General features: G+C 37.9%; 1 long non-coding RNA gene across 1 annotated transcript; it reads left to right on the forward strand.

Moving 5' to 3' along the window:
• On the forward strand, window positions 1–2,444 carry LOC306667848. Its single transcript, XR_013765659.1, has 2 exons — window positions 1–115; window positions 1,470–2,444. It is a non-coding gene; the product is annotated as an uncharacterized lncRNA (long non-coding RNA).
• Window positions 2,445–9,451: the final 7,007 nt, after the last annotated feature.

The following is a 9,451-nucleotide window of genomic DNA, read 5'->3' on the forward strand; positions in this document are numbered from 1 at the left end:
ATGCTGGGCATACAACCCAGGGTTCTCATGCACGCTAGGCAAGCATTCTATCCCTACATCCCTGGCCCCTGTATGTGTACTTGAAATACAAATCTCATCAACCCAAGTTATGTAGGTCAGTGCTATCTAAACTAACTTTCCACAGTGATGAAAATGTTCTGTATATGCTCTGTTCAACACAATAGCCACTAACCACTTGTGGCTAATGAGCACCTCAAGTGTGCTTGGTGCAACTGAGGAAGTGAATTTTTACTGTTATTTTTAAATTAATTTAATATGAACGGTCTAGTGACTATGCTATTGACTAGGTGATCAAATTTTAATCTTGCTGTCATGTCTATTACCATAATATTCTACATAGGATTTTTTGCAGGGGGTGCTAGGGATTAAACCCAGAAGTACTTCACCACTGACCAACATCCCCAGTCCATTTTATTTTTTATTTTGAGATAGGGTCTCACAAGGTTGCTCAGGGCCTAAGTTGCTGTGGATGGTCTTGAACTTTTGATCTTCCTGATTCAGGCTTCCAGGCATGAACCACCACACCCAGCCTACACAGGTTTTTAAGTTATTTCCATAAGCCTCATGTAGTCCAAACTTGATTAAAATGCACAAAGTCATGAGCCATCATTTTAAAAAAATTTTTAAAAACAAAAGAATTTACTTTGTAATATTAAAAGTAGAATTCAGAGCCAAGCATGGTATCACATGCCTGTAAACCGAACAACTTGGGAGTCCGAGACAGAAGGATAGCAAGTTCAATGCCAGCCTGGGCAACTTAGCAAGGCCCTTTCCCAAAATTAAAAAAATAATAATAATAAAAAGGGTCTGGGATGTCACTCAGTGGTAAAGCACCCCTGGATTCAATCCCCAGTACCAAAAAAAAAAAAGTATATCAACCCAACGAAGATATTACATTGTTCCTAATAGCCCTATCTTGATAGTCACTCAATCTAAATGATTTATGAAAGTATAATATGCATTTATTAAATTATATGCTTAGGACAAAGGTTAAAAAACTTTTAGTTAATAGATCAACTTTATACCCTATCCTTTTTCATTCCATGCCAAGTCCAAATTCATTCAATTATCCCAAATGTGACTAATCAATGCCTCTGCTTTGTCAGTAGACTTGGATAATTATAAATATTGATTTGCTTCTGCTATAGCTATTCACTTTGACCACTGAATTTTATGACTGTAGACTTTGCCTACCACACAAATTTCTAAGGAAAAAAAAAAAGCATAAGGAACATTCCAGCCAATGGCACCACCTTGATGTTAGGGCAGCATGTTGTTCCAAGTCTTTGTAAATGGAAATGATTACACAAGGATGGCACTTGAGGATTTCTTTCTCTCTATCCCCAGAATCTGAGGTCAGTGGCTAGCAAACTCAGAATTAGGAAAGTTTCAGCATGTAACAACAAACTACATTCATTATGTGATAAATGTGTATTTCCCCTCTCCAGGTCAAGAAGTTAGAAGTATTTGTTCAGAGCTCAACTATCTTCATATGCAGGCATCTCCGCAGTTTTCCTGGCTTTTCCACAAGCTGCAGAATAGCTCCTTCAGCTGCAGGCACTAGAGGAAAAAGAAGAAAAGAAGGCAAGAAGAGGGAGAAACCAGTACCAGAAATATCTGTCCATTTTTATCAGGAAAGCGAAAGTTTCCCCAGAATTGTCCATCATAAGGCCTCTTCTCACTGCAGGCTAGGCTAAGATGGCATTTAGATTAACAATGTAGAGGGAATCCAGAACAGGTGCTAAGGTGCCTCTTCTTTGCTTCTAGTCCCATTCCACCACTTTAGAACTCTGTCCCATTTCTAAGCCCCATTCCCTCTTTCAAGGTACAACTGTTACCCCTCATTCTCTCAAAAAAAAAAAAAAAAAAAAAAAAAGCCCAAAGCAGTAAGACTTGCTCTGTCTGAGCCAAGGTCCCGACTTCCAAAACTTGCCTTCAGAGAGCATGGGCTTCCTCTAGCTCACCTGTGGACAGACCTCCTGTCCACTGAAAGACATACCTTGGTTTGCATTGCCCTAAGTTGTTCACTGGCTCCAGCAGCTCAAAACACTCAAAACACACCCAGAGCTCTCTGTCCCTGTGTTTTTGCTCACCCAATTGCCTCCCCTTGTAATGACCTTCTACAGCTCAGACCAGACGTGAATTTTCCCACAAAAATCTCCTGAATATCTCCAAGCAGAAATGACATCTCACACACCTCTATCTTCAGACCCTTTGGATAATACCTTTCTATCATTGTGCACTGTGTATTCCCTATATCATAGTTATTTAACAGTTCAACTGGCCTGTAAACTTTTTGATAAGCTCTTAGAAGTTGTTTTAATTTTTGTGTTCCCTATTGACCTGGCACTGCCTTATAAAGAATCAGAACTTGATACATCTATTTTGAATGAAATTGAAGTATTCAGTCATTTTATCTGCAAGGGATGGTAAGATGGCCTTATTTACCTTCTCTTTGCATTCCACATATCCATAATATATTCTTTGCATTTCCTGGACATTGAACCTGAGAATATTGGAGATGTTAAGTGTGCAGGTTAGAGATTATAGTGGGCTATTATCATTGGACAGATCCCAAAATAGAATGGTTCATTGATTCATGAATTTTATTTAACTCTTGCCAACAATAGTTTGTATCTCCACCTCTTCCTGAATTCTGAAAACCACATATACCTTAACTTTAGCCTGCTCCTGTGTATCAGAAAGGACATGCTAGACCAGGCATAGCAGCCTATGCCTGTAATCTCAGAGACTCCAGAGCCTGAGGCAAGGCTCTTATTCTTATGAGGCTGGCAAGTTCAAAGTCAGCCTCAGCAACTTAGCAAGACCCTGTCTCAAAATAAAAAACACAAAAAGGTCTGAAGATGTGGCTTGAGTCACACTAGCTTCATAAACTAAAAAAACCAACCCTTTTTTTTTTCTTTGTACTGAACCCAGGGTGCTTAACCACTGAGCAACATTTCAGCCTTTAAAAAAATTTTTTTTATTTATTCTAATTATTTATACAAGGAGGTAGAACACATTTATGCATTTTGATATATCATACATAAATGGGGTATAATTTTTCATTTTTCTGGTTGTACATGTTGTAGAATCACATTGGTCATGCTGTCATATATGTCCCAGCCCTTTATCTTTTAAAGTTTTTACTTTGAGACAGGGTCTTGCTGAGTTACTTAGGGACTAACTAAGTTGCTAAGGTTGGCTTTGTACTTGCAATCCTCCTGCCTCAGCCTCCCGAGTTGCTGGGGTTACAAGCATGCACCAATACGTCCAGCAAATACTAACAATTCATAAGTGTAAGTCATAGCCCAGGACGGTGACTTTCCTCATGTAATGTTCCACCAACTAAAGCTAGTGTCAGTTCTCCCATCCATTAATACAGTTTTCCAGAAAAACAGTTCTCATTTAAACTCAAGAGCAAAGGAAGAGGCACCATGTGATGATGCAGGAATATTTTGAGTGGGAGAAGAAAACTAGTCACATTGGATGTTCTCAATCTTCTAAAGAGGTAGGAGGACTGAGGAATCAGAAAACATCCTAAGTCCCTATGGAAGCAGTTACTCTGGCACCCTTTCCAGGGAAAGTAGTACCCTGAAATCACCAGAAACTGATAGGAACTAAGGCCAGACCTCTGAGGTACCCACAAGGACAGTCAATGTCAGCTGTCAGAGCTAAGGGACCAGAACAACCAAGAGGAAGCAAAACAAGTGGTCAGGAGTGCAAGGACAAACCAAGAAATAGAGAAATGGGGCTTAGTGAACAGAGTAGTTGGAATGTGGAGGTAAGGGCAGCCATCAGTAAAAGACCAAAGTCCAGGAAGACATGTCACTGCTGGGGGTCAAAGGGCAGGGGTGTGGCTGAGACAAGAAGCCAGAGTTCGGGTGACAACTTGAAGAGGCACATGTCCACTCAATGGATTTCAGGATGGTCCATGCTGGACCTCCCCCAGATTAAGTCTCTCAACCAAGGACTCTTCAGGTAGAATAACAATCAATTTCAGCCACCTTCTACGCTAATACCACAGAGACACCAAGAAGCAGAAAATCATCTCTTTCTTCTTTAGCCCACGTCTTTGTTTCAGCATCCCAGAGTGGCACAAATTCCAAGAAGAGATGGTTTTATGAAGAGCAAGATAATTTAAAACTTATACTATACCCTGTTATGTAGTGAAGAGCAGTTAGTAGAGTTTGCTCTCTTAAGAGTGCTTCAGAGTTTAGGATATTGCTTTATGCTACATTTGAAACAGGCTGAAGAACCAGGGAGTTATGTGATGTTTATATTGAAGGAAGGAAGAGAGGGAGGGAGGGAAGGGCTCTTTACCAACAAGCTGTTTTCCTCTTCCTGGAGGTTTGTCCCTGGAACAGCCTTCTGGGAACTTACAAATATATTTTCAAGTATCAGATACTCAGGATGGGATCATTTTAATTCATTTCATTACAAGAAGAACTTGTAACCAAGACAAAAATTAAAAAGATAAATTAAAGTTATATAATTCTCATTGTCTGACCAAAGGAAGTGTATTGTTTCATGGGAAGAGAAATATTTCCCTTGACATTGAATTCTAGAAGACTTTCATTACATGACTATCTAAAGAACAATGAGTAATATAACAGGCAACATTTCTAACAGTTTTGTGAGATATGCAGAAATGCAGCTATTTTTTATAAAGAGTTTACACAAAAACCTAAAGAAATACTATTATATTGTAATTCAGTGAATAATCTAGTGGTAGGAAACAGCAATTATCGTAAAAGAAAAAAGTCTGCTTTAAAAAATAAGACAAAAATTTAATTATTTTCTTCCAGTTTACTGATGTCAACCAAAACATGTAAGAAAGGGAAAATAAGAGCTTTCTTAAAATATTCTAAGATGGTCTAAAATATTCTAAGTGGGTTAAGTGAAGAGGATAATATTTAGGCATTCCCCAGCTTGTACCACCTCTGTGAAGGAAGTTACAGAGAAGCTCTAAAACTGAATTCCCTGAACTTGACTTTCCTGTAATCCTTCACTCACACTATCCAGGACGTCTTTGTAAATTGATTCACATTGGATAGAGAATAACCTGGAATATTCATGTGAGTCTTTTGACCTGGTGATTCTGTTTTGGGAAACCTCAGGGGCCAGGAAATGTGCAGAACGGGAGGCATTCAAGGCAAATATTATGACATGAGGTTGAGAGTAAGGGCACTGAAGTGTGACTGACAGGGTATGAATTGTTTGTGAAAATTTCCTCCTCTATAAAATGGGAATATAGTAGTGCCTGCCTTACTGGGTCGTTGTCTTATTATATGTAATGCTAATGAAGGGGCTACTTTGAGTGTCTGGGATCCATGGAGCTCTGAATAAGGTTAATAATGTTAGTGATGTGATCTTGAGAATTTGAGAATAGCTAAGAAAACTTAAGGTATGCGAACACAATTAAATATTAGGGAACTGTTAAACTGACATGTGGGAAACTATATTTAAGTAAAGCACAATATAAAAAACCAGGACACAAAATAGTTTTTCATATTATTTGCAGAGGTAATAAGACATGTATACAATTAAAAATAACCCAATGATAGAAAGATAACCCAACAACTAGGAATGTAGTTCAGTGGTAGAGAGCTTGCCTAGCATGCATAACTGTAAGTTCAATCTCCAGCACTGAAAACAACAGCAAATCCAACAAATCTTTCAGAGGTGAAAACAGAATTTAATGTTCTTTTGACTTGCTGGGTGATATTTGTAGGGCTTATGGTGAATTATTTTCAGACTAGTTCTCAATACTAGGAGATTAATTTCTCAATTGTTTTATTGTGAAATATAAAACACAGAAAGTGCTTAAAACAAAAATGTATAGTTTAATGACTTATTACAAAATGAACAGCAAGGTAATCATCATGCAAGCCAAGAAGTGAATGACCAGTGTCCCCAGAAATCACTGACCTAATATCTGTCCTATGTAAGAATGCATCCTGAAACAATATAACTTTGTTTTTTAAAAAATTTATAACCGAAGGTAGACACCATGGCACACGCCTATAATCCTAGCAACTTGGGAGGCTGAGGCAGGAGGATCTCAACTTTGAGGGAAGGCTGGGAAATTTATTTTTGTTTTTAAAATGGATTAAGGACCTTGAAATCAGACCAGAGACCCTGCATCTTATAGAAGAAAAAGTAGGTCCAAATCTTCACCTTGTTGGCTTAGGATCAGACTTCCTTAACAGGACTCCCATAGCACAAGAAATAAAAGCAAGAATCAATAACTGGGATAGATTCAAACTAAATAGCTTTCTCTCAGCAAAGGAAACTATCAGCAATGCAAAGAGAGAGCCTACAGAGTGGGAGAATATCTTTGCCGCTCATACTTCAGATAGAGCACTAATTTCCAGAATCTATAAAGAACTCAAAAAACTCTACACCAAGAATACAAATAACCCAATCAACAAATGGGCTAAGGAAATGAACAGACACTTCACAGAAGACGATGTACAAGCAACCAACAGATATATAAAAAAATGTTCACTATCTTTAGTAATAAGAGAAATGCAAATCAAAACTACACTAAGATTCCATCTCACCCCAATTAGAATAGCGATTATCAAGAATACAAGCAACAATAGGTGTTGGAGAGGATGTGGGGAAAAAGGTACACTCATACATTGCTGGTGGGACTGCAAATTAGTGCAGCCACACTGGAAAGCAGTGTGGAGATTCCTTAGAAAACTTGGAATGGACCTACCATTTGACCCAGCTATCCCACTCCTCGGCCTATACCCAAAGGACTTAAAATCAGCACACTACAGAGATACAGCCACATCAATGTTCATAGCAGCTCAATTCACAATAGCCAGACTATGGAACCAACCTAGATGCCCTTCAATTGATGAATGGATAAAGAAACTGTGGTATATATATACAATGGAATATTACTCAGCTATAAAGAATAATAAAATTATGGCATTTGTAGGCAAATGGATGAAATTGGAGAATATCATGTTAAGTGAGATAAGCCAATCTCAAAAATCCAAAAGAAGAATGATCTCACTGATAAGCGGATGATGACACATAATGGGGGGTGGGAGGGGGACACGAATGGAGGAAGGAGGGACTGTATAGAGGGAAAAGAGAGGTGGGAGGGGTGGGGGGAAGGAAAAAAATAACAGAATGAATCAAACATCATTACTCTATGTAAATATATGAATATGCAAATGGTATGCTGTTACTCCATGTACAAACTGAAACAACATGTATCCCATTTGTTTACATTAAAAATAAATTTTAAAAAATTTGTAATGAAAAAAGCTCTATTTAGCTCACAGTTTTGCTGACTCCAGGGCATACTGCTGGCATCACACGGTTCTGGTAAAGATCTTACTGAGAGAGTCCTGAGAAGACATATGACATCATATGGGGTTAAAGGGAGCTCATGTCAAGCCTGGGCAATTTATATTTTTTATTGTTTGTTCTAGTTAGTTGTCATGATAGCAGAATGCATTTTGACTCATTGTACACAAATGGGGGTCCAACTTTTCATTTCATTTCTCTACTTATACATAATGTAGAGTCATACCATTTGTGTAATCATACATGTACATAGGGTAATGATGTTTGTCTCATTCCACCATCTTTCCTTCCCCCTGCCCTCTCCCCTCCCCTAATTTCCCTCTACACAATCCAACGTTCCTCCATTCTTCCCCTACCTGACCCCCCATTATGTATCAACATCCACTTATCAGATAAAACATTTGGCCTTTGGTTTTTTGGGATTGGCTTATTTCACTTAGCAAGATATTCTCCAACTCCATCCATTTACCTGAAAATGCCATAATTTTATTCTTCCTTATGGCTGAGTAATCTATTGTGTATATATGCCACAGTTTTTTTTTTTATCCATTCATCTGTTGAAGGGCATCTAGGTTGGTTCCACAATCTAGCTATTGTGAATTGAGCTGGGGGCTGGGGAGATAGCTCAGGTGGTAGAGTGCTTGTCTCACAAGCACGAGGCCCTGAGTTCAATCCCCAGTACTGCAAAAAAAAAAAAAAAAAAAAAAAAAAAAAAAGAGTGAATTGAGCTGCTATAAACATTGATGTGGCTTTGTCACTGTAGTATGCTGATTTTAAGTCCTCTGGGTATAAATTTAGCAGTGGGATAGCTGGGTCAAATGGTGGTTCCATTCCAAGTTTTCCTAGGAATCATCATACTGCTTTCCATAGGGGTTGCACCAATCTGCAGTCCCACCAGCAATGTATGAGTGTAACTTTTCCCCCCACATCCTCACCAACATTTATTGTTCCTTGTATTCTTGATAATTGCCATTCTGATTAGAGTGAGATGAAATCTTAGAGTTGTTTTGGTTCGCATTTCTCTAATTGCTAGAGATGTTGAACACTTTTTCATATATTTGCTGATCGATTGTATATCTCCTTCTGTGAAGTGGGTCTGTTCAGTTCCTTAGCCCATTTACTGATTGAGTTATTTGGTTTTTTGGTGTTAAGTTTTTTGAGTTCCTTATATCTCCTGGAGATCAGTGTTCTCTCTCAGGTTAATGTGGTAAAGATGTCCTTCCACTCTGTAGGCTCTTTCTTCACATTATTGATTATTTCATTTGCTCAGAAAAAGCTGCTTAGTTTGAATCCATCTCATTTATTGATTCATGGTTTAATTTCTTATGCTTTGGGAATCTTGTTAAGAAAGTCTGATCCTAAGCCAACATGATGAAGATTTGGACCTACTTTGTATTCTATTTGGTGCAGGGTCTCTGGTCTAATTCCTAGGTCCTTGATCTATTTGAGTTGAGTTTTGTGCAGGGTGAGAGATAGAGGTTTAATTTCATTTCACTACATATGATTTCCAGTTTTCACAACACCATTTGTTGAAGAGGCTATCTTTTCTGTATCGTATGTTTTTGGCCACTTTGTTTAGTATGAGATAACTGTATTTATATGGATTTGTCTCTGTGTCTTCTATTTTGTACTATTGGTGCCAATACCATGCCATTTTTGTTACTGATGCTCTGTAGCATAGTTTAAGGTCTGGTATTGTGATACCTCCTGCTTCACTCTTCCTTCTAAGGATTGCTTTGGCTATTCTGAGTCTCTTATTCTTCCAAATGAATTTCATGATTACCTTCTCTATTTCTATGAGGTATGTCATTGGGATTTTAATAGGAATTGCATTGAATCTGTATAGTGCTTTTGGTAGTATGGCTATTTTGACAATATTAATTCTGCCTATCCAAGAACATGGGAGATCTTTCCATCTTCTAAGGTTTTTCTTAATTTCTTTCTTTAGTTCTATAGTTTTAATTGTAGAGGTCTTTCACTTCTTTTATTAATTTGATTCCCAAGTATTTTATTTTTTTTGAAAGCATGGGTAATTTAGAAAGACTGTATGCAACCTGTATTCCTTTATGTGTCTTCCATTGTTTAACACATGAAATAA

Source organism: Sciurus vulgaris (genome assembly GCF_902686455.1).
Source record: "Sciurus vulgaris genome assembly, chromosome: 8".
Classification (NCBI taxonomy): domain Eukaryota; kingdom Metazoa; phylum Chordata; class Mammalia; order Rodentia; family Sciuridae; genus Sciurus; species Sciurus vulgaris.